This window comes from Pongo pygmaeus, chromosome X (assembly GCF_028885625.2).
Source record: "Pongo pygmaeus isolate AG05252 chromosome X, NHGRI_mPonPyg2-v2.0_pri, whole genome shotgun sequence".
Taxonomy (NCBI): domain Eukaryota; kingdom Metazoa; phylum Chordata; class Mammalia; order Primates; family Hominidae; genus Pongo; species Pongo pygmaeus.
The window spans coordinates 146,650,005-146,676,728 of NC_072396.2; positions in this window are offsets into that span (position 1 = coordinate 146,650,005).

The window sequence follows — 26,724 nt, forward strand, 5'->3', positions numbered from 1 at the left end:
CCAGAGGTGAAAGCCTAGAGTCTTCTCAGGTTTATTGTGACAGTGCTTCCCGTGCTGGATGTGAGCATGGCTTTCTCAATTTCCTGGCTTACGTGGGTGTTTTTCAGTGCCCCAATATCTGCAAAAACATTATCTCCACAGATTTTCCTCCCAGGCTTTTGGTGCTCAGGAATAGTTTTTAACCAAGGCAGCTGCAGATTGTTCATTTCCCTCACAGTATTTTTGAGAAATGACCACTGATTTTCTGCCCTGAAGGAGGTCTTAATTTGGCAGAACAAATTAGTCTGGAAGGAGAGGAGAGACAAAGAAGAGAAGAAAGAATGTTTAAAAAGATAATCGTGAGAAACTTCAAGATAATGACTTAGCTGAGCAGAAGGACAGAGCAAGGCAAAATTAAAACGCTAAAAATATTTCCCACTGTTTTAAAAGTGGCTTTTTAAATTGATTCAGCACATGCTTGGTTGGTCTAAATCTCTGATTATTTTCCAAAGTTGTGACAAAGTTGATTCTGAGGGTTTTTATTTAATTTTCTAATGCTTTTGTAATGGGATGGCCCCTTCGAGTTGCCTACTCCACCTTTTTCTTCATCTTTCCATTTTTTCTTTTAAGAAAAAAAGACCATCACTTAAACATGAGCAACAGAAATTTAGTATGGTAGAATCACATACGATGCTATTTATAAGAAAAAAAGAGAATAGTGAGCAGAATAATGTCCCTGTGGATGATGAAGGCACACTAAGAAGGCATGCTCACAAAACAGATAAAGTATAAGCAATTTTCAAAAAAAAACTGTAGAAAATATTTTTAAAACAACATAGGGTAGAATTTTAAAAAGCAAATATAACATATTTAAGAAAGGAAAATTAGTAAAAGCTATCATAACTCAAAGTAATTCAAAATGAAAAGGAAAAATATACTAGAATTGAATAATTAACTGGAAATAATAGAAAAGAAGTCATAAAAATCCTTTAAGAAAAAGAAAATATGAAAATGAGGATTTTTTTCTTTTAAAAGATAGCAAGATAAAAACATTTTCAAGAAACAGTGATACATATAGACAATAATAGCATATTTTATGTATAAGATTCTTCCACATCTCCACAACAAATGGAGAAAATTAATATAAATCAAGGTAAACTAACAAAAATTTTAAATCGAGAGATTTTATATAATAAATTAAGATTTGAAATTATTATTGAAAAGACACATAGTTTACATAGGAAAATCAACTGAAAGTGGTCAGGAACATAATACACTCTAGTAAAAATGAGAAGACATTAAGAGGAAATAAAATAATCAGATATCCAGGTAGCAAGATCTCTAGTAAGAACAAGAAAATTGAACGGTCATCAAACTTCTCAACAGTAATTGTTTATAACAGACAGTAAGAAAGTAATATATTTAGTATACTTGAGAAAAGAAAATATAACCTGGGCACTTTGTACCCAACCAAACTGATCTTCAATGAAAAAGGCCAAAGTAAACATTTTATGGCCATGGAGGAAATCATAGAATATTGTTTCCGTGAGCCCTTAAAGAACCTATTAGAGAAAAGCTTTAACAAACAAAATAAATGGAAAGGCATTGAGATGAAAACAAGAAATTTGTCTTTGGAATTATGTAAATGGTTTACATAATTAATAAATAATTAACATTTTTAAAGTTTTTTAATCAAGGTATAATTTACATATGTTCAAATGCAGAGACTGTAAGTGTATAGCTAGATAAATTTGGGGAACACTTGCATTTGAATAATAATCACCCACATCAATATATAAAACCTTTATTTTTCTTCCATCTTTTAGGTTCAGGGGGTTCATGTATGGGTTTGTGTAAATTGCATGTCACGGGTGTTTGGTGTACAGATTATTTTGTCACCCGGGTGATAACCATAGTACCTGATAGGCCATTTTTCAAACCTCATTTTCCTCCCACTCTCCACCCTCAAGTAGGCCTGGTGTCTATTTTACCCTTCTTTGTGTCCATGTGTATTCAGTGTTTTCTTCCAACTTAAAAGTGAGAACATGTAGTATTTGGTTTTCTTCTCCTACATTAATTCACTTAGAATAATGGTCTCCAGCTCCATCCATGTTGCTGCAAAAGACATGAGCTCATTCTCTTGTATGGCTGCATAGTATTTCATGGTGTATCCGTATCAAGTTTTCATTATCCAATCTACCGTTGATGGAAGTTTCTGTTGATTCCATGTCTTTGCTCTTGTGAATAGTGCTGCAATGAACATGCATGTGCATGTGTCTTTATGGTAGAATAATCAATATTTCTTTGGGTATGTACCCAGTAATTGGATTGTTGGGCTGGATAGTAGTTCTGTCTTAAATTCTGTAAGAAATCTCCAAACTGATTTCCACAGGGGCTGAACTAGTTTACATTCCCACCGTCAGTGTCTGTGTTCCCTTTTTCCCACAACCTTGCCCACAACAGTTATTTTTGGCTTTTTAGTAATAGCCCTTCTGAATAGTGTGAGATGGTAGCTCATTGTCGTTTTAACTTGCATTAGTCTAATGATTAGTGATGTTAGATTTTTTTCACATGCTTGATGACTGCATGCATGTCTCCATTTGAGAAGTGTCTATTCATGTCCTGTGCCCATTTTTTAATGGGGTAGTTTTTTGCTTATTAATTTAAGATTCTTATAGATTCTGGATATTAGATCTTTGTCAGATGCAGTTTCCAAATATTTTCTTCCATTCTGTAGACTGTCTGTTTACTCTGTTGATAGGTTTTTTGTTTGTTTGTTTGTTTTGTTTTGTTTTGCTGTGGAGACACTCTTAAATTTAATTAGGTACCACTTGTCAGTTTTTGTTTTTGTTGCAACTGCTTTTGGTGTCTTTGTCATGAAATCTTTGCAGGGCCTATGTCCAGAATAGCATGTCCTAGGTTTTCTTCTAAGGTTTTTATAGTATTAGGTTTTACATTTAAGTCTTTAATGCATCTTGAGTTAATTTTTGTATATGTTGAAAGGAAGTGATCCAGTTTCAATCTTCTGTACATGGCTAGTCAGTTATTCTAGTGCCATTTATTCAATAGGAAGTCTTTTCCGGATTGCTTGTTTTTGTTAACTATGTTGAATATCAAATGTTTGTAGGTGTGTGGCTTTACTTCTGGGTTCTTCAACCTATTCCCTTGGTCTATGTGTCTGCTTTTGTGCCAGTACCATGTAGTTTTGGTTATTGCAGCATTGTACTGTAGTTTGAAATCAGGTAATTTGATGCCTTCAGCTCTGTTCTTTTTGCTTAAGTTTGCTTTGACTATTAAGCCACTTTTATGGTTCCATATGAATTTTAGCATAGTTTTTAATTTTTTTATTACCATACTTTAATTTCTGGGATATATATGCAGAACATGCAGATTTGTTACATAGATATACATGTGCCATGGTGGCTTGCTGCACCCATCAACCCGTCATGTAGGTTTTAAGCTCCACATGCATTAGGTATTTGTCCTAATGCTATCCCTCCCCTTCCCCCCGACTCCCCGACAGACCCTGGTGTATGATGTTCCCCTCCTTGTGTCCATGTGTCCTCATTGTTCAACTCCCACTTAGGAGTGAGAACATGAGGTGTTTGGGATAGTATTTTGCTAATTTTGTGAAAAGTGTCATTAGTAGTTTTATAGAAACCGCAGTATGGCCATTTTAACAATCTTGATTCTTCCTATCCATGAGCATAAAATATTTTTTCCATTTATGTCATCTCTGATATCTTTCATCAGTATTTTGTAATTCTCATTGTACAGATCTTTTACCTCTCTTATTAGCTGTATTCCTAGGTATTTCATTCCATGTGTGTGTGCCTGTTGTGAATATTGTGATTGGGATTGCATTATGATTTTTCTCTCACCTTGTACATTATTCATGTATAGAAATGCAACTGATTTTTGTACATTGATTTTGTATCCAGAAACATTACCAAAGTTGTATATCAGATCTAGGAGCTTTCAGGCAGAAACCATGGGGTTTTCAAGATATAAATAAACATTTTCAGTGAAGAGAGAGAGTTTGACGACTTCTTCTCCTATTTAGATGCCTTTTATTTCATTCTCTTGCCTGATTGCTCTGGCTAGGACTTCCAGTACTATGTTGAGTATGAGTCGTAAGAGTGGTCATCCTTGTCTCGTTCCAGTTCTTAACAGAAATGCCTCCAGCTTTCGCTAATTCAGTATGATATTGGCTGTGGGTTTGTCATAGATGGCTCCTATTATTTTGAGGTATTCCTTTAATACCTATTTTGTTGAGGGTTCTTATCATGAAGAGATGTTAAATTTTTTCAAAACCTTTTCTGCATCTACTGATATCATGTGGTTTTTGTTGTTAGTTCTGTTCACATGATGAATCACATTTATTGATTTGTGTATGTTGAACCAATCTTGAATAATGATCAAGTAGGAATAAAGCCTACTCGATCATGGTGGATTAGCTTTTTGATGTGCTGCTGGATTCAGTTTGCTAGTATTTTGTTGCTACGTTCATCATATGCAACATCTATGTTGTATCTATGCTCATTTTTTTGCATCTATGTTCATCAAGGATATTGGCCTGAAGTTTTCTTTCTTGTGTCTCTGCCAGGTTTTGTTATAAGAATGATGATGCCCTCATAGAATGAGTTAGGCAAGAGTCTCTCCTTCTCAATTTTTTGAAATAGCTTCACTAGGATTAGTGCCAACTTTTCTTTATATGTCTGGTAGAATTTGGCTGTGAATCCATCTGGGCCAGGGCTTTTTCTTTTTGGTAAGCATTTTATTACTGATTCAAATTCAGAACACATTATTGAACTATTCAGGGTTTCATTTCTTCCATGTTCAATCTTGGGAGGTTGTATATTTTCAGGAATTTATCCATTTATTCTAGGTATTCTAGTTTGTGTGCATAGAGATGTTTGTAACAGTATCTGAGGGATTTTGTATTTCTGTGGAGTTGGTGGTAATGTCCCCTTTGCCATTTATGATTGTAGTTATTTGTATTTTCTCTTTTTCTTTAGTAATCTAACTAGTGATCTATCAATCTCATTTATTATTTCAAAGACCAACTGAGGCTCACCTGTGCTTTCATTCTCAAAGCAATTGTTGGGGGGTGCTGTGGGCAAATGCATGCCAGCAAAGAAGTGGTGATAGGCTGCAGTGAGGGTAGGCTGTGGGTGATTTGGTGCACATTGGACAGAGCCTGTCTGTTGGAGCCCTCCAATGGTGATATGCTTGGGCTTTGTATCCCCACCCAAATCTCATCTTGAATTGGAACCCCCATAATCTTCATAATCCCCACATGTCAAGCGAGAGAAAAGGTGAAGGTAATTGAATCACGTGGGCAGTTTCCCCCATGCCGTTCTCATGATAGTGAGTGAATTCACGAGATCTGATGGTTTCATAAGTGTCCAGCAATTCCCCTGAATGCAGTTCTTCCTGCTGCCTTCTGAAGAAGGTGCCTTTCTTTCTCTTCACCATCTACCATGATTATAAGTTTCCTAAGGCCTCCCGAGCCATGCTGAACTGTGAGTCAATTAAACCTGTTTCCTTTATGAATTACCTAGTCTTTGGTAGTATCTTTATAGCAGTGTGTAAACAGACTAATACAGTAAATTGGTACCACAGAGTGGGGTACTGCTATATTGATACTTGCAAATGTGGAAGCGACTTTGGAACTGGGTAACAAGCAGAGGTTGGAACAGTTTGGAGGGCTCAGAAGAAGACAGGAAGATGTGAGAAAGTCTGGAACTTCCTAGAGACTTGTTGAATGGTTTTGACCAAAATGCTGATAATGATCTGGACAACAAAGTCTGGGCTGAGGTGGTCTCAGATGGAAATGAGGAACTTGCCAGAAACTGGAGGTTCCTCCCCTTTCAGTCCAAGGCCAGCATCTTTCCTCCATCCACTCTCAATACCCTCCTTCTGATGTTCTGCTTGGAGTGTGCCAGTCTTCTTGATGGTCTGGTCTCTCAGTGGGAGGTGTTCTTTTTGCTGCATCTAGTCAGCCAACTTGGTTCTTTTCTTAGAAACTTTCTAATGCTACAGAAATGTATTTCTTTCTTTTTACGGTTAACCACTGTCCCCAGAAAGAGCTACTGTTATATTCATTGCCATAAATTAGATGCATCTTTTCTTGAACTTTAATAAAATCATGGCATATGTATGTCATTATTTTGTTTCCTTTGCTTAGAGTAAAATTTTGTGATTCATTCACGTATGATTACCTTGTTATTTTATTGCTGAGTGGTATTCAATTCCATGAACGCACCAGATGGACATTTGGGCTGTTTTCAGTTTGGGGCTATTATGAGTAATACTGCCATAAATATTTCTGCACAAGTCTCTAGAACTATACCGGCATTCACTTCTCCTGGGAGGAGAGCTGCTGTCATAATGTCAGATATAGCTTTAACTTCATTTGAAATTACTAAACATTTTTTTCCAATATGGATACACTGTTTTCCAGTCCTAGTAGCAATGTATGAAAGTTTCACTTATTCCATATCTTTGCCAAAATCTTCTGTTTTTATTAATTTTAATGTGTGTCATTCCAGTGTGGGTATAGTGATATCTTTTTGTGGTTCAACTTACATTTTCCTAAATTAATATAATCTTAAATATTTGTTCATAAACTTATGGGCTATTCTTGTATATTATTTTTTAAAGTGTTCAAACTTTTTTCCATTTTTGTTATTATTAATTTTCGAGAATTTTTTAAACATTCATACACTTTGTCAGATGTAGGAATTTCAAATATTTTGCCTAGTTTATGATTTACCTTTTTCTTTTCTTTTTTTTTTTTGAGATGGAGTCTCATCCTGTTGCCCAGGCCAGAGTGCACTGGCAAGACCTTGGCTCACTGCAGCCTCTGCCTCCTGGGCTCAAGCGATCTTTCTGCCTCAGCCACCCAAATAGCTGTGATTACAGGCATGCACCACCACACCCAGCTAATTATTGTATGTTTAGTAGAGACGGGGTTTCATCATGTTGGCCAGGCTGGTCTCAAACTTCTGACCTCAAGGGATCCACCTGCCTTGGCTTCCCAAAGTGCTAGAATTACAGCTTTTTTTTTCTTAATGCCATCCTTCTATAAGCAGGGATTTTTTTTTACTGTGTCCAATTAATTTCTTTTTATATTATTTTCAGCATAATGCCATTTGTGTCCTAATAAAGATTTGCTAATCATAATATCAAATATGTATTTTCTTCTAACAACTTTATTTTAACTTTTACATGTAAGTTTGTAATCCATCTTAAATTAAGTTTTCTATAAGGTGTAAGGTAGGTGCTGTTGTTGATTCATTTAGTTTTTTAGCATTAATATCCAGTTCATCCACCACCATTTGTTGAAAACACTTTCCTCTTCCCATTTAATTTTATTAGGACTATTGTTGGAAATCAATTGACTGTGTATGTGTGGGTCTATTTCAAGAATGTCTATTCTCTTCTTTAATCTATTTGTTTATCCTTACGCCAATGCTACATTGTCTATATTATTATGCCTTTAAAATATATATTGAAGATGGATGGATGAAGTCCTCTAACTTTCTTCTTCCTTGTCAAAATGGGTTTGGCTGTTCTAGGCCCTTGAATTTGAATTTGAATTTTAAAGTGAGTTTGTTAATCTCTGTAAAAATGCCTGCCTGGGCTTTGGCTGGGATTACATTGACGCTACAGATTAATTTGGGAAGAATAGAAATCTTAAGAAGATTGTCTTCCAATCCACATGTATTTTATATACAGCTAATTTTCCGAGTAACATTTATAATCTTGTATGTAGAGTTCTGCCACATTTTTCCTTAATTTTCTTATTTTTATTTTTCAGTTATTGCTCATATATAATTATTTCTAATATATTGATATTGTTATAAATGTACTTTTTAAGATTTCATTTTCGAATATCTTATTGACTATTTATAAAAAAGCAATTTTTGGCTGGGCACAGTGGCTCACACCTGTAATCCCAGCACTTTGGGAGGCCGAGGTGGGCGGATCACGAGGTCAGGAGATCGAGACCATGGTGAAACCCCGTCTCTACTAAAAAAAGAATACAAAAAATTAGCCAGGCGCAGTGGCGGGCGCCTGTAGTCCCAGCTACTCAGGAGGCTGAGGCAGGAGAATGACATGAACCCGGGAGGTGGAGCTTGCAGTGAGCCAAGATCATGCCACTGCACTCCAGCCTGGGCGACAGAGTGAGACTCCGTCTCAAAAAAAAAAAAAAAAAAAAAGAATTTTTATATTGACCTTGTATCAAGTGAGCATGCAAAAGTTTATTAGTCTAGTATTTTGTTTGTAGATATTTTTAAATTTTCTATGTATACAGTCATTTCTTCTGTAATTAACGACAGTGTTAATTAACCCTGTTCCATCCCTATGTCATCTATCTCTTTTTCTTGCTTTTTAAGCCATCCAATAAAATGCTAAAGTTGGGAAATTAGACATTCTTGTCCTATTTCTGATATTATAAGAAATCATTAAATAAGTTATCATTGTCAAGTAAGCTGAACATTTTTATAGATATAGTTTATCAAATTTAGGAAGTTAACGTTTATTCTAAGTTTACTGAGAATTTTATCACAAAGAAGTGTTCAATTTCATAACAATCTTTTTCTGCATCTATTAAAATCATCATATGGCTTTTCTCCTTTATTCTGTTCATCTGGTCAATTAATTCATTTTCAAATATATATATATATATATATATATATTTTTTTTTTTTTTTTTTTTTTTTTTTTTGAGATGGAGTCTCACCCTTTCGCCCAGGCTGGAGTGCAGTGGTGCGATCTCGGCTCACTGCAAGCTCCGCCTTCTGGGTTCACGCCATTCTCCTGCCTCAGCCTCCCTAGTAGCTGGGACTACAGGCGCCCACCACCATGCCCGGCTTATTTTTTGTATTTTTAGTGGAGACGGGGTTTCACCATGTTAGCCAGGATGGTCTTGATCTCCTGACGTTGTGATCTGCCCACCTCAGCCTCCCAAAGTGCTGGGATTACAGGCGTGAGCAACTGCGCCCAGCCTCATTTTCAAATATTAAGCAAACTTCTCATTCCTGGGATCATCTTACTTGGTCATAATTTATTGTCCTTTTAGTAGATTGCTGCATTCAATTATCTAACATTTTAAATGGATGTTTGTGGCTATCTTAATGTGATGAATTTATTTTTAATTTTCTTTTCTTAATTGGATTGTGTAAAACTTATTTGGTTACTGTTAGAAACTTAAGATAAAAGAAACATTTTGGAGATAAGTGGGAAAATTGAAAACTGACTGAATGTCTGATGATATTAAAAATGAAATATTTTTACACTTTCGTTTCTTCTTGTGTTAATCACATTGTGGTTCAGCCTTTAAAAACAGCCATTTTTTTCTGAAGTGTTTTGATTATTCTAGTTCCTTTACCTTTCTGTATATATTTCAGAATCAGCTTGTCTATATCTACAAAAAAGTCCTATTGGGACTTTGAGATTGTGTTAAACTATAATCAATTTGGGGACATTGACATCTTAACTACATTAAGTGTTACAATGTTTGAGCACAGAATTTCTCTCCCAGTGCTAGTGATGACGGGGAGAAACTGGATCATTCATACATTGCTGACAGAAAGGCAAAATGATCCAGTGATTCTAGAAAAAAAATCAGCTTCTTAAAAAGGTAAACACACAATTACTGAATGACTGGACAATCCCAAAAATGTGAACAAATGTTTAGAACAGTTCTATTCATAACTGCCAAAACTGGAAAAAACATCTCATTTCCATCAACTGTTGAATGGATCAACTGACTAGTACATCTATTAGTGGAAGTCTAACCACTCAGCAATAAAAGGGAACAGGCAATTGATATATACAACTAGTTGGATAAACCTGAAAATATTATTCTAAGTGAAAGAAACCAGTTTCAAAAGGATATATACTGTATGATTTTGTTTATATGCCATTCTGGAAAAGGCAAGACTGTAGGGAATGGAAGAGATTAGCAATCTCCAGAGATAACTGCAAAGAACCCACATAAGGGAAATTTTATGGTATTGCATAAATAAGTCAATTATATAGTATTTAGCACATAATGCAAAAAAAATGCTTTTTTATTTTTTAACATAAAAAGTTTGGGCATGTTTCAAGTAACCTTGATACTTTGTCCATACAAGAAGGGAGTGTCATAACAACTTGATATTGCAGGCCAACAGCTCCCCTTTGTTTTAATTTATGTGTAAGATTCATGGAAGCAGTCCTTTCCTAAATTATTCAAGTACTTTGCCTTCTGACACAATGTCCAAGGATTATTAGCCCTCCGCACAGATCTTGTGAAAAAAAGTAGCATCCAGCAGTCTAGGAGTTGGCCCTTTAGGAAGACAAACTAATCTAAACCATAAAATAAGAAAAGCTCTGATTCTAGAAGAAAGACATGGAAAAACAAAAGAACACATTATTAAGAAAGAGCAGCAGGTAGAGTACTATTTTTCAAAACATAAATTATGTTAATGTTTTTCTCAAACTCTCCCATGGTTTCCCATTGCATTTAATAAAAAATTTAAATACCTTTATCATGTCTATAAAATTCAACTCGCTATGTTCCCCTTTTACCTCACTGACTTTACCTTGGGAGCTTTTGCTCCTTTTTCACTACACTTAGGTCATCTTGATTGCTTCATTTATTAAACACCTCGAGCTCTTTGTTAACTTTCAGTTTCAGGTCAAATATTACTTATTCAAAGATTTTCTTTGATTGTCTAATTTTGTGTCCTCCCTCCCATTGTTCATGATCTTATCACCGATTTACTTCTTTCATAACATTTTCTCACAGTCTGTAATTACCAATTTTTGTATTCTTTATCCTCCAGTAGCTAGTGGTCATTGCCTTTTTTCCACTCCACCCCACTTCCTTTAAAAATGATGATGTTTCTTCTGGGTAGCAAAATAAGATGTATCTATTATCACAGTGTGTTGGGTGAGTCAGTAGTCCTTGAATATGGATTTAAAATTTACTGTAGAAAAGGCCACATAAGTCATTTCATTCCTGACTTCTACTTTTGTGGTTAGCTTGCTTTAGAGCAGTGGAGCATAGTTATGTGAATAGTAGTAAAAATTAACCTGTTTTACATACCCTGCCACATCACAACCTACTTTACATTCACAGTAATTATTGATAGATCAGAACTTACTATTGACATTTTGTTATTTTTTGTTTTGTAAATCTCTTGTTCCTTTATTTCTCTTTTATTTTTCTACAATTTCACATGCATTATTTCAATTACCCTTCATAATAACTCTGTGAGATAGGCTCTGTTATTATCCCATTTAACAGATGAAGAAACAATGAAATTATTCAAGGTCATATTACAACTAGAAAATAGCAAGTTGAAGATTCAACCTAGGGCTCTCTGTGTGCCTGTGAAGCTTAAACTTCTTTTTTTACTTTTATGGATTTCATCTAAAAACAATCAAAGAAATAAAAACAAACAAAGAAAACTTAAACACAAAAAGAGAAGCCCACAGGAAATTCATAAAAGGAAATAAAGTAAAAAGAAAACTACAATAGTAACCACAATTCATAATTTTTTGATTTTTCACAATAATTCTCTAGCCCCTGATCTGTGCATGATGTGGTGGTATGTACTAAAGATGTCACACCAGGGAAAATCAAGAATTAAGGTGTCTATTCACATAGGCTAGAATTTTTTTCCAAGTCACCCTGAGTGTATGATATTCAGGGGCATGTACAGTGAAGGGAATAGAGCAATTTGAGAAGGCTTAATATGGAGGACTTTTAGATTTGTGTGCAGATATAAATATGCATATTGGGAATGGCTTTAAACTCAGCTGATGGATTCTTTGCTCCTCAAAGTTTTAAATTTTTAACCAGCCATTACCTTTGAGATAGTATTGAGAGGTGACAGCGTGCTGGCAGTCCTCACAGCCCTTGCTCGCTCTCGGCGCCTCCTCTGCCTGGGCTACCATTTTGGTGGCACTTGAGGAGCCCTTCTGCCCGCCGCTGCACTGTGGGAGCCCCTTTCTGGGCTGGCCAAGGCCGGAGCCCACTCCCTCAGCTTGCAGGGAGGTGTGGAGGGAGAGGCGCAAGCGGGAACCGGGGTTGTGTGCGGCGCTTGCGGACCAGCTGGAGTTCCGGGTGGGCGTGAGCTTGGCGGGCCCAGACTCGGAGCAGCCAGCCGGCCCTGCCGGCCCTGGGCAATGAGGGACTTAGCACCCGGGCCAGCGGCTGCGGAGGGTGTACTGGGTCCCCCAGCAGTGCCAGCCCACCGGCGCTGCTCTCGATTTCTCGCCGGGCCTTAGCTGCCTTCCGGCGGGGCAGGCCTCGGGACTGCAGCCCGCTATGCCTGAGCCTTCCCCCTCCTCCGTGGGTTCCTGTGCAGCCGGAGCCTCCCCAACGAGCGCCGCCCCCTGCTCCACGGTGCCCAGTCCCATCGACCACCCAAGGGCTGAGGAGTGCGAGCGCATGGCGTGGGACTGGCAGGCAGCTCCACCTGCAGCCCCGGTGCGGGACCCACTAGGTGAAGCCAGCTGGGCTCCTGAGTCTGGTGAGGACGTGGAGAGTCTTTATACCTAGCTCAGGGATTGTAAACACACCAATCGGCACTCTGTATTTAGCTCAAGGTTTGTGAGTGCACCAATCGACACTCTGTAGCTAGCTGCTCTGGTGGGGCCTTGGAGAATCTGTATATCTAGCTCAGGGATTGTAAACACACCAATCGGCACTCTGTATCTAGCTCAGGGATTGTAAACACACCAATCAGCACCCTGTATTTAGCTCAAGGTTTGTGAGTGCACCAATCGACACTCTGTATCTAGCTGCTCTGGTGGGGCCTTGGAGAACCTTTATGTCTAGCTCAGGGATTGTAAGCACACCAATCGGCACTCTGTACCTAGCTCAAGGATTGTAAACACACCAATCGGCACTCTGTATCTAGCTCAAGGTTTGTAAACACACCAATCAGCACCCTCTGTTTAGCTCAAGGTTTGTGAACGCACCACTCAACACTCTGTATCTAGCTGTTCTGGTGGGGCCTTGGAGAACCTTTATGTCTCGCTCAGGGATTGTAAACACACCAATCGGCACTCTGTATCTAGCTCAGGGATTGTAAACACACCAATCAGCACTCTGTATTTAGCTCAAGGTTTGTGAATGCACCAATCGACACTCTGTATCTAGCTGCTCTGGTGGGGCCTTGGAGAACCTGCATGCGGAAACTCTGTATCTAACTAACCTGATGGGGATGTAGAGAACCTTTGTATCTAGCTCAGGGATTGTAAACGCACCAATCAGCGCCCTGTCAAAACAGGCCACTGGGCTCTACCAATCAGCAGGATGTGGGTGGGGCCAGATGAGAGGATAAAAGCAGGCTACCCCAGCCAGCATTGGCAACCCGCTCAGGTCCCCTTCCACAGTGTGGAAGGTTTGTTCTTTCGCTCTTCGCAATAAATCTTGCTACTGCTCACTCTTTGGGTGCACGCTGCTTTTATGAGCTGTAACACTCACCGTGAAGATCTGCAGCTTCACTCCTGAATCCAGCGAGACCACGAGCCCACCGGGAGGAACGAACAACTCCAGACGCCCTGCCTTAAGAGCTGTAACACTCACCGCGGAGCTCTGCAGCTTCACTCCTGAGCCAGCGAGACTACGAACCCACCAGAAGGAAGAAACTGAACACATCTGAACATCAGAAGGAACAAACTCCAGATGCGCCACCTTAAGAGTTGTAACACTCACCGCGAGTGTCCGCGGCTTCATTTTTGAAGTCAGTGAGACCAAGAACCCACCAATTCTGGACACAGTATGTTGGTGGGAGAGGAACAATTGATTTTCACCCCCATATCTTTTTAGGAAATCCTCTTCGAAAGATATCTACTAACGAAGCACCTATTGTTGACATATACCTAGAAAACTCAAACTTGGGCAGTTAGGAAAATTATTTTTAATTTTTACAATATGGATGACACACGTGCATGTGCACACACACAGACACACAACCACATTAAGCTTTGTAAAAATCAATGTTGCATTTGCATTGAGTGTATGAATACAGGATGTTCTGAATTTTTAATTCTCCTGATCGTATTGCACATCCATACTTTGGAAATCATTCTTTGGTCTGCTCACTTTAAGAATAAACTGAGCATTGATTTTTTTGTTGTGTTGATTTCCCTGTGCATTTAAATTTCTATTTGTGAGGTGTATAAGTAATTGAGATATCATCTTATTGGGCATTGTAATTGTCTGTCTACAAACATTTATTTCACATGTGTTACTGGCAACATTGTTACTATGATATTGATAAAACATGGGAGGAAGCTAAAATTATGAGTTTACTAAATGTCTTCATTTCCAGGTTTAGGCAATCTGGGGTAGGTTTAACGTTGTGTGTAAGACGGTCTACACAATGGCAAATAAATGTAGTTTCGTGAAATTGCTCTGTAAGGACAATTGCTTCATTTCTTTTCTATGTCATTTTCTGAAGATGGAAGTACCCGAATTTGGCTCTCAGTTACTCTGATTCTCACTTGGATATAGTATTATTATGTAACTTTCTAGCTTTCTTCAAATAATTAGTTTTAATCTTCCAACTGTAAATTTGGGAATACTTGTTAAATTTGGACCCAGAGACCTGGCCTAAACCTGTCCTTTGACCCAGTGCTGGGGGCCTCAGCCTCTGTGAATACAGAAGAACTAATAAAGCAATGTTTCTCCAACCTTGATAAGCCCTAGTTCATTCAAGGGACATGATGTAGTGCTGCACATAGAGATGGACCGCTAAGACAGTGACTTGTACTGACAGTGCTGAGGATCTGTCCCGTAGCTGACGTATTAGAATGGAGAGGGGGTATACTTATTAGGAAGTCCCAAGAACACAGGTACCCTTTTATATCATTAAAGGAAACGTGAATTGCTACATATATTTTTTTTTTAGAAAGAATCTGGCAGTTTCTGTTAAAAGGTAAAAATGCACATAATTTTTGACTTAGCATTTTCACTGTTGCATATCTGTCACACAAACATAAGAAAAATGTTATGTATGTTGTCTGTGTTCTTTGCAATGGCCCAAACTCACACAGAACAACAGCAACAACAACAACAAACAAAACAACTGCCAAAGACTTAAAATTAGGAAAAATTGATATGATACTATGTAGGTATTTTTAAAATGAGCTAAATCTGCAGCTGTCAACTAAAAGGGCTCTCTGTGAAGCATGATTTAGTGCAAACTCAGTGAATAAAAAGGAAAGGAGGCTGGGCGCGGGGGCTCACGCCTCTAATTCCAGCACTTTGGGAGCCCGAGGCAGATGGATCATGAGGTCAGGTGTTCAAGACCAGCCTGGCTAAGATGGTGAAACCCCGTCTCTACTAAAAATACAAAAATTAGCCAGGTGTGATGGTGAGTGCCTGTAATCCCAGCTATTCGAGAGGCTGAAGCAGGGAATTACTTGCCTGGGAGGCAGAGGTTGCAGTGAGCCGATATTGTGCCGTCGCGCTCCAGCCTGGGCGACAGAGCGAGACTCCATCTCAAAAAGAAAAAAAAAAGAAAAGAGTGTACAGTACACACGTAGATAGATAGATTGATAGGCAAATAAAAATCTATCTATATCTGTATACAATCATTTAAAAAGTTTTTTTGTTTTTTTTTTTTTTTTGAGATGGAGTCTCGCTCTGTCGCCCAGGCTGGAGTGCAGTGGCATGATCTCGGCCCACTGCAAGCTCTGCTTCCCAGGTTCACACCATTCTCTCACCTCAGCCTCCCGAGTAGCTGGGACTACAGGCGCCCCCCACCGTGCCCGGCTAATTTTTTGTATTTTTAGTAGAGATGGGAGTTCACTGTGTTAGCCAGGATGGTCTCGATCTCCTGACCTCATGATCCACCTATCTCAGCCTCCCAAAGTGCTGGTATTACAGGCGTGAGCCACCACACCCGGCTAAAAAAATATTTATAGTGATACAGAAGGAGATTGGGTTTTTTTCTTTATATATCTGTGAATTTTTTTAACTTGATAGGCTAAGCTTATATTAATTTGAAATTTAAAAGTAAATTAAAAGGGATAGCAGCCTCCATAGTATTCTGCACTACCTCCTTTACTATGCCCCACGTGCTGTATCAGAACGTGTTTGGAAAAGACTCCAAATGTTTAGAAGGCTATTCATAAAAGAATATAGTATTTATCAATCGTACTACTGAAAACAAGTTTACAGATTATTTCATGAAGTCCTCTTAATATCCAGATGAGGATGTAGAGTTTCCTTTTTGCTCTAACAGTCTCTATGATTTTAGAGGCATTCTCTCTCAAATTCACTCTCAATGTTCCTATCTATGATGGCAGTCTTCCAATAGTATATATCTGGCCCAATCATTTCACCTGAATTTCAGACTACTTTAAAAGCTCACTCATGTTACCTAGAACTCCGCGAAAGAGTTTTCTACCTCCTCACCACTTCTTTCTTGAAACCTCTACCATCAGATTTTTTTCTTCACAATGCACTGAAATTATTCTTGTCATGGTCATCAAGGACTTTTGTCTTTATATCCAATAATCAGTTCTCATACCCCATTTTGCTTGAACAATGCTCTGTCCTGCTCAGATTGTCATTAATCACTTATTAACAGTCTTGGTTTATCAGATTGACTGTGGTGGGCTCACAGTGTTTTTATTCAAGTAACTTATATTTTACTTAATAATAGATGGTCCCAAAGCACAAAAGTAGTAATGTAATATTTTTGACTGTGATTGACTGCTGGTAACTGAAACTTTGGAAAGTGGAACTGAGGATAAGGGAAAACTACTGTATGTCTTCAGTCAAATCACTTCTCATCATGTTTATTACCATTATATTTTAGTCAAAACTATATGATCTCCAGTCCACAATCATAGAATGTGTTTCCATGTTTGTGTGTGTGTGTGTGTGTGTCTCTTCAATTTTTTCATCAGTGTTTTATAGCTCATATTGTAGAAATCTTTCACCTCCTTAGCTAGACTTATTACTAGTTATTGTTTTAGATGTTGGAAATGTGATTACTTTCTTGATTTCTTTTTCAGCTAGTTTACGATTGTTATATAGAAATGCTACTGATTTTTGTATGTTTATTTTGTATCCTGCAACTTTACTGAATTAATTTATCAGTTCTAACAATATTTTTGGTAGAGATTTTAGATTTTTTATATATAAGATCATATTCCTCTGTTGATGGACCTTAAGTTACTTCCAAATCTTTGCTATTGTGAATAGTGCTACAACAAACATGAAAGTGCAGATACGTATTCAAAGAACTGTTTTCCGTTCTTTGAAGTACACACCTAGCAATGGGATTTCTTGATCATATGGTAGTTCTATTTTTAGTTTTTTGAGGAACCTCCAAACTGTTCTCCATAGTGGTTGTACTAACTTACATTCCTACCAAGAGTCTACAAGGGTTCCCTTTTCTCCACATCCTCACCAGCATTTATTGCCTATCTTTTGGCTAAAAGCCATTTTAAATGGGGTGATAATATCTCATTATGGTTTTGCTTGGCATTTCTCTGGTAATAAATGATGCTGAGGACCTTTTCATATACCTGTTTGCCATGTGTTTGTCTTCTTTAGAGAAATGTCTATTCAGAAATTTTGCCTATTTTTAAATTGAATTATTATATTTTTGTAGTTGTTTAAATGCCATATATATTCTGGTTATTAAACTCTTGTCAGATGGAGAATTTGCAAATATATTCCCCCATTCTATGAGTCGTCTCTTCACTTTGTTTCCTTTGCTTTGCCAGAGCTTCTTAATTTCACGTAATCCCATTTGTCCATTTGTGCTTTGCTTGCCTGTGATTGCAGGGTTTTACTGAAGAAATCTTTGGCCAGTACAATGTGCTGGAGTGTTTCCCCACGTTTTTTGGCATTTTCATACTTTTAGGTCATCTATTTAAGTATCTAAATTGCTTTGATTTTTGTTTATGTTGAATGATAGGGTACTAGTTTCATTCTTCTGCATATGCATATCTTGTTTTCTCAGCACAATTTGCTAAAAAGACTGTCCTTTTCACAGTGTGTGTTCTTGGTATCTTTGTCAAAAATGGGTTCACTGCAGATGTATGTACTTATTATTTTTGTTTAGTTTATCATTTTATTTTTCTGCTTAAAATATGAGTGGTTTATACACCACAATTACACTATTATACTATTCTGTGTTTTTCTGCATCTTACTGTTACCAGTGAGTGTTATATCTTCAGATTGTTTCTTATTGCTCATTGTATTAGTCTGTTCTCACACATCTAAGAAAGACATACCCAATACTGAGTAATTTATAAAGGAAAGGGTTTAATTGACTCACAGTTCCACATCGCTGGGGAGGCCTCACGATCATGGTGGAAGGCAAAGAGGAGAAAAGCACGTCTTATATGGCGGCAGGCAAGAGACCATGTGCAGGAGAACTCCCCTTTATAAAACCATCAGATCTTGTGAGACTTATTCACTACCACAAGAACAGTATGTGGGAAACTGCCCCCATGATTCAATTACTGCTACCTGGCCCCGCCTTTGACACATGGGAATTATTGCAATTCAAGGTGAGATTTGGGTATGGTCACAGCCAAACCATAACACTCAATGTCCATTTATTTCAGACTATAAATTTCCTTTAGCATTTCTTTTAATATGGGTCTCATGGTGATAAAATAACTCAGCATTTGTTTGTCTGGGAAATACTTTATTTCTCCTTCATATTTGAAGGATATTTTCACCAGATATACTCTTCTGGGTTATAAGTTTTTTTTTTCTTCAGCACTTTAAATATGTTGATACAGTTTGGATCTGTGTCTGCACCCAAATCTCATGTCAAATTGTAAACCCCAATGTGGTCTGATGGGAGGTGATTGGATCACAGGGACAGTTTCTAATGGTTTAGCCCCATCCCCTACTGCTGTTCTCATAATAGAGTTCTCATGAGATCTGGTTGTTTATAAGTGTGTAGCACCTCCCCACTCTCCGTCTTTCTCCTGCATGTGTGATAAGTGCTGGCTCCTCCTTCACCTTCTACCATGATTGTAAGTTTCCTGAGGCCTCCCCAGAAGCAAAGCAGATGATCCTGCTTCCTGTACAGACTGCTGAACTGTGAACCAATTAAACCTCTTGTCTTTATTAATTATCCAGTCTCAGGTATTTTTTATAGTAGTATCAGGATGGACTAACACAGAAAATTCATACCAAGGAGAGGGACATTATTATAAAGATACCTGAAAATGTGGAAGCAACTTTGCAATTTTGTAGCAGGCAGAAGTTGGAAAAGCTTAGAGGAATCAGAGGAATACAGGAACATAAAGGAGAATTTGGAACTTCCTAGAGACTTGTTGAATAGTGACCAAAATACTGATAGTGATATAGACAATGAAGTCCATGCTGAGGAGGTCTCAGATGAAAATGAGAAACTTATTAAAAACTGGAGTGAAGGTCACTTTTGCTATGCTTCAGCAAAGAGACTGGTAGCATTGTGCCCCTGCTCTAGGGATCTGTGGGACTTTTACCTTGAGAGTGATAATTTAGGGTTTCTGGTGGAAGACGTTTCTAAGCAGCAGAGTGTTCAAGATGTAGCCTGGTTGCTTATAACAACCTATGCTTATATAAGTGAGCAAAGACATTACCAGAAACTGGAACTTATATTGAAAATGGAAGCAGAGTGTAGAAGTTTGGAAAATTTGTAGCCTGGCCATGTATTCGAAAAGAAAAGCTCATTTTTATATGAAGAATTTAGGCTGGTTGAGAAATTCGCATAAGTAAAAAAGCCAAATACCTATAGCCAAGATAATGGGGAGGCCTAGAAGGCTTTTTAGAGAACTTTGTAGCAGCCCCTCCCATTGCACGCCTGGAGGCCTAAAAGGGTAGAATGGTTTTGTGGGCCAGGCCCAGGGCCCTGCTGTCCTATGCATCCTCGGGACACCGCTCCCTGCATTCCATCCACTGTAGCTCTAGCCAGGGCTCAAAAGCGCCCAGGTATAGCTCAGGCTGCTGCTTCAGACAATGCAAGCCCTAAGTCTTGGAGGCTTCCATGTGGTGTTAAGTCTGGGTGTGCCAAATTCAAGAGTTGAGGCTTGGAAGCCTAGATTTTAGAGGATGTATGGAAAAGCATGGATGTCCATACAGATGCCTGCTTCAGGGATGTCCAGTTAGATGCCTACTTCAGAGAACCTCTACTAGGGCAGTGCGAAGGGAAAATGTGAAGAACCCCTGCATAGAGTCCCCACTGGGGCACTGCCTAGTGAAGCTACGAGAAGAGGGCCACTGTCCTCCAGAAATTGAAATGGTAGAGCCACCAATAGCTTGCACCTGGAAAAGCTGTAGGCACTCAATGCCAGCCAATGAAACAGCCATGGGGGAAGTACCCTACAAGTCCTCACGGTGAAGCTTCCGAAGGCCTTGGGAAATCACTGTGGCCTGAATGTGAGACATGGAATCAAAGAAAATTATTTTGGAGCTTTGAGATGTAATTATTGTCCTGCTTCATTTTGGACTTGAACGCGGCCTGTAGCCCCTTTATTTTGGCCAACTACTTCCTTTTGTAATGAGAGTATTTACCCAATGCCTGTATGCCTGTATTAGTCTGTTCTCATGCTGCTAATGAAGACATACCCGAGACTGAGTAATTTACAAAGAAAAGAGGTTAAATTGACTCACAATTTTGCATGGTTGGGGAGGTCTCAGGAAACTTATAATGATTGCAGAAGGGGAAGCAAGCACATCTTTCTTCATATCATGACAGCAGGGAAAAAATTATGCCAAGCAAATGGGGGAGCCATTTATAAAACCAACAGATCTCATGAAAACTAACTCACTGTCATGAGAACAGGGTGGGAGAAACCTCCCCCCGTGATTCAATTATCTTGACCTTGTCTCTCCCGTGACACATAGGAATTATGGGAGCTACAGTTCAAAATGAGATTTGGGTAGGGACACAGCCAAATCTTATTATTCTGCCTTGGGCCCCTCCCAAATCTCATGTCCTCACCATTTAAAACACAATCATGCCCTTCCAACAGTCCCAAGAAGTCTTATCTCATTCCAGCATTAACTAAAAAGTCCAAGTCCGAAGTCTCATCTGAGACAGGACAAGTCCCTTTTGTTTATGATCCTGTAAAGTCAAAAGCAAGTTAGTTACTTCCTAGATACAACGAGGGTACAAGCTTTGGGTAAATACAACTGTCCCAAATAGGAGAAATTGTCCAAAACAAAGGGGCTGCAGGCCCCCTGCAGGTCCAAAATCCAGTAGAGCAGTCATTAAACCTTAAAGTTTCAAAATGATCTCCTTTGACTCCATGTCTCAAATCCAAGTAACTCTGATGCAAGAGGTGAGCTCTCATGGCCCTGGGAAGCTTCACCCCTGTGGATTTGCATGCTACAGTCCCCGTCCTGTCTACTTTTCTGGGCTGGCATTCAGTGTCTGTAGTTTTTCCAGGTGCACAGTGCAAGCTGTCTGTGGATCTACCATACTGGAGTTTGGAGGACGATGGCCCTCTTCTCACAGCTCCACGAGGCAGTACCCCAGTGGGAACTTTGTGTAGGGGCTCACACCTCAATTTCCCTTCTGCACTGCCCTAGCAAAGGATCTTCATGAGGGCTCTGCCCCTGCATCAAACTCTTGCTTGGACATCCAGGCATTTCCATACATCCTCTGAAATCTAGGTGGAGGAACTCCAACCTCAGTTCTTGAATTCTGTGTACCTGCATGGCCAGATTCATGTGTAAGCCACCTTCTGGCTTGGGACTTGGGGCTTGCACCCACTGAAGCAATGGGCTGAGCTGTATCTTGGCCCCTTTTAACCATAGCTGGAGCTGAAGCAGCTGGGAAGCAGAATACCATGTCCCCAGGCTGCATAGAGCAGGGGTCCCCTTGGCCCGACCCACAAAACCGTATTTTTCCTTCTAGGCCTCTAGGCCTCTGATGGAAGGGGCTGCCGTGAAGGCCTCCAACATGTCTTGGAGACATTTTCCCCATTGTCTTGGTGATTAACATTCATCTCCTCGTTAATAATGCAAATTTCTGCAGCTGGCTTGAATTTCTCTCCAGAAAATTGGGTTTTCATTTTTATCACATTGTTAGGTCGCAAAGTTTCCAAACTTTTATGCTCTGCTTCCTCTTGGATGCTTTGCTGCTTAGAAATTTCTTCTGCCAGATACCCTAAATTATCTCTCTCAAGTTCAAAGTTCCACAGATCTCTAGGGCAAGGGGAAAATTCCATCAATCTCTTCGGTAACACATAACAAGAGTCACCTTTGCTCCAGTTCCCAACAAGTTTCTCATCTCTATGTGAGACCACCTCAGCCAGGACTTTATTTTCCATACCTCTATCAACATTTTGGTGAAAGCAATTCAAAAAGTCTCTAGGAAGTCCCAAACTATCCCACATTTTCCTGTCTTCTTCTGAGCCTTCCAAAACCTTCCAACCTCATCCTGTTACCCAGTTCCAAAGTTGCTTCCACATTTTCAGATATCTTTCCAACAGAACTTCACTACCTGGTACCAATTTACTGTATTAGTCAAATCTCACGCTGCTAATGAAGACACATCTGACACTGGGTAATTTGAAAAGAGGTTTAATTGACTCACAGTTCTGCATGGCTGGGGATGCTTCAGGAAACTTACAGTTATGTCAGAAGTGGAGGCAAACATGTCCTTCTTCACTTGGCAGCAGGAGAGAGAAAAATGAGTGCCCAGTGAAGGCAGAAGCCCCCAATAAGCTATCAGATCTCTTGAGAACTAACTCACTGTCACAAGAACAGGATGGGGGAAACCACCCCCATCATTCAATTATTTCTACCTGGTCCCTGCCAAGACACATGGGGATTATGGGAACTACAATTCAAGATGAGATTTGGGTAGAGACACAGCCAAGCCATATCAACCCACATTATATCTTGGAAGTAACTAACTTGTTTTTGATTTTACAGGTTCATGCGTAGAAAGGACTTTGCTTGTCTCAGATGAGACTTTGGACTGTGGACTTTTGAGCTAATGCTTTACTAACTTAAGACTTTGGAGGGTTGTTGGGAAGGCATGATTGTCCTTTGAAATGTGAGAAAGACATGAGATTTGGGAGGAGCTGGGGCAAAGTAATATGGTTTTGATCTGTGTCCCTGCCCAATCTTCTATCAAATTGTAATCCTCAGTGTTGGAGGTGGGGCCTGGTGGGAGGTGATTGGGTCACTGGGGTGGTTTCTAATGGTTTAGCACCATCCCTCTAGTGCTGTTCTCACGACAGAGTTCTGACAAAATCTAGTTGTTTAAAAGTGTGTAGCACCTCGGCCGGGTGCAGTGGCTCATGCCTGTAATCCCAGCACTTTGGGAGGCTGAGGTGGGCAGATCACGAGCTCAGGAAATTGAGACCATCTGGGCTAACATGGTGAAACCCTGTCTCTGCTAAAAAAAAATACAAAAAATTAGCCAGGCATGGTGGCAGGCACCTGTAATCCCAGCTACTCGGGAGGCTGAGGCAGGAGAATGGCATGAACCCGGGAGGCGAAGCTTGCAGTGAGCCGAGATTGTGCCACTGCACTCCAGCCTGGACAGCAGAGTGAGGCTCCATCTCAAAAAGAAAAAAAAAAAAAAAAAGTGTGTGGCACCTCATCCCTCACTCTCCTGCTCTGGCAATGTGAGAAGAGAATTGCTGGCTTCCCCTTCACCTTCTGCCATGATTGTAAGACTTCGGAGGCCTTTCCAGAAGCCAAGCAGATGTCAGCATCATGCTTCCTGTACAGTTGTATAGCCTGCAGAACCATGAGCCAATTAAGCCTCTTTTTGTATAAACTACCCAGTCTCAGGTATTTCTTTATAGCAGTGTGAGAATGAACTTATTCATATGTCATGCCACTCTATCATGGCCTGTAAGATTTCCAATAAAAACTCTACTTCCAGACATATTGGAGCTCCATTGTATTTGATTTCTTTCATATATCTTGCTACTTTTAGGATCATTTTTCTATCCTTGATCTTCGTGAGTTTGATCGTTAAATGCCTTGAAGTAGTCTTCTTTGGGTTAAATCTGTTTGGTGTTCTATAGCCTTCTTACACTTGAATATTGATATCTTTCTCTAGGTTTATGACGTTCTCTATTATTCACCCTTTGAATACTCTCTATGCTTACTTCTCTCCCCACCTTCACTTCAAGGCCAATAACTCTTAGATTTGCCCTTTTGAAGCTGTTTTCTAGATCGTGTAGTTGTACTTTGTTGTTTTCTATTCTTATTCTTTTGTCTCCACTGACTGTGTATTTTCAAATAGCCTGTCTTTGAGCTTACTACTTCTTTCTTCCCTTCATCAATTCTGTTAAGAGACTTTGATGTATTATTAAGTATGTAAATTACATTTTTCTTTTCCTTTTTTTTTTTTCAGGCAGGGTCTCACTTTGTTACCCAAGCTGTAGTGCTATGGCACGATCTTGGCTGACTGCAGCCTCAACCTTCCAGATTCAAGTGATCCTCCCACCTCAGACCTCTAAGTAGCTGGCATTACAGGCACCCACCACCACGCCTGGCTAATTTTTGTATTTTTTGTGGAGACTGGGTTTCTCCATGTTGGCCAGGCTGCTCTCAAACTTGAGCTCAAGCAATCCACCAGTCTCAGCCTCTCAAAGTGTTGTGATTACAGACATGACTCACTGCACCCAGATTAATTACGTTTTTCAACTCAAGAATTTCTGGAAAATTTCTGTTTTAGTCTCTTTGTTAAATGTATCTGATAGGATTCTCAATTCTTTCACTGTGTTGTCTTGAATTATATTGTTTCCTCAAAATAGCTATTTTGAATCCTATGTCTGAAAGGTCAGATAACTCTGTCTCTCCAGGACTGGTTGCTAGTGACATATATAGTTTATTTTGTGAAGTCATGCTTTCCTGGATGGTCTTGATGATTACGGATGTTCAGTGGTGTCTGGACATTTAAGAGTTAGGTATTCACTGTAGTCTTCACAGTCTAGGCTTCCTTCTTTGGAAGGTTTTCCAGGTATTCAAAGGGACTTGGGTGTTGTGAGCTAAGTTTCTGGTCACTGCTGGCATATCTGCATTAAGGGGCACCCCAAACCTAGTAATGTTGTAGCTTTTGCAGACCTGTAAATGTACTGCCTTAGTAGTATTGGATAAAATCTGGAAGAATTTTCTGGATTAGCAGGCAAGGACTCTTGTTCTCTCCCATTACTTTCTCCAAAACAAATGAGTCTCTCTCCTCTCTCTTCTCTCTTCTTTCTTCTTCTCTTCTCTCCTCTCTTCTTCTCTTCTCTTCTTTTCTCTTCTCTTCTCTTCCCTTTCCCTCTCCCTCTCCCTCTCCCTCCCCCTCTTCATCTCTCTCTCCCTCTTGAGCTGTTTGGAGCTTAGGGAGGAATGATACAAATACCTCTGTGGGTACCACTACTAGGACTGTGCTGAATCAGGCCAGAAGACAGCAGAGTAATGGATCTTGCCCAAGGCCCACTATAACCACAAGTTGGCTACCACTTTTGTTTGCTCAAAGAACTCAGGGTCTACAATCAGCATGTGGTAAATCCATCCAGGATTGTGTCCTTCCCTTCAGGGCAGAAAGCTTCCACAGGCCCAGGCAAGTCCAGAGGTACCATGGGGAATCCAGGGCCTGCAGTCAGAAACCTTAGGTATCTACCTGGTACTTTATTTCGGTGTGTGAGAATTGGGATCCAAACCATAAGACAAAGTCCTTCCACTCTTCCCACCCCTTTCAACAGGCAGAGGAGTCTCTCCCCATGTCCACTATCACACAGGCCCATGGGGCATACTGCTAGGCTACCACTGATGTTCACTTAAGGCCCAAAGGCACTTCTCTCGAATTGTGGTAAATTCTGCCAGGCCTGGGACTCTCCCTTCAGGGCAGTGGCCTTCTCTCTGGCCCAGGACAGGTCCAGAAATGCCATCCAAAATCCAAGGCCTGGAATCAGGGACCCAGTATTCTGCATGGGCTCTACCCCACTATGGCTGAGCTGGAACCTCAGCTGCCTGACAAAGTTCCCTTTCTGCTCCCCACTGCTTATTTCACATAGGGGAGTCCTTCCTCATAGCCACCTCATCTGTGATTATGCCTAGTCATACTTGAAGTCAGCATGTCTCAGAGTCTCATCCAAGGCATATGGCAGACTACCTGCATATCACTGCTAATTATTCCAGGTCCCAAGAACTCTTTAGTTAACAGGTGATGGATCCTGCCAGGTCTGAGTCCTTTCTTTAAAGGCCAAAGTTTCCTTTCTGGCCCAGGGTGTGTCTAGAAATGTTGTCTAGTAGGTAAGACTTGGAATAGGAGCCTCATGACTCCAGCTGGTGCCCTGTCTTACTGCAGTTGAACTGATATCCAAGTTGCAAGACAAAGTACTCTTTACTCTGCCCTCCCCTCTCCTCAAGTGGAAGGAAGGGGTCACTTGTTTTCCTGCAAGCTGAACTGCCTGGGGCTGGGGAAGGACTGGCACAAGCACTCCCGTGGCCACCCCAAGTAATATCTCACTAGGTTGTATGCCCTCCATGTCTACTGGGTCTGAGCCAAGAACACCAGCAGAACTTGCCTAGGAGTTGCTGTCCTTATGGTCTAGACTGCCTTTCAAGTTTACTTAGGACCCCAGAGCACTTTAGCCCGTTGTGGCAATGCTAGACAAAACTCACATTTGTACCACTGGTATAAAAGATTCCCCTCTGGTGAGCGCTGACCTAAATGCTCCTACTGGGGGTGTTCACTGTGCTGTTTTCGAGTGTTGCCTTCCACTATGATAGGGTAGCACTGAGTT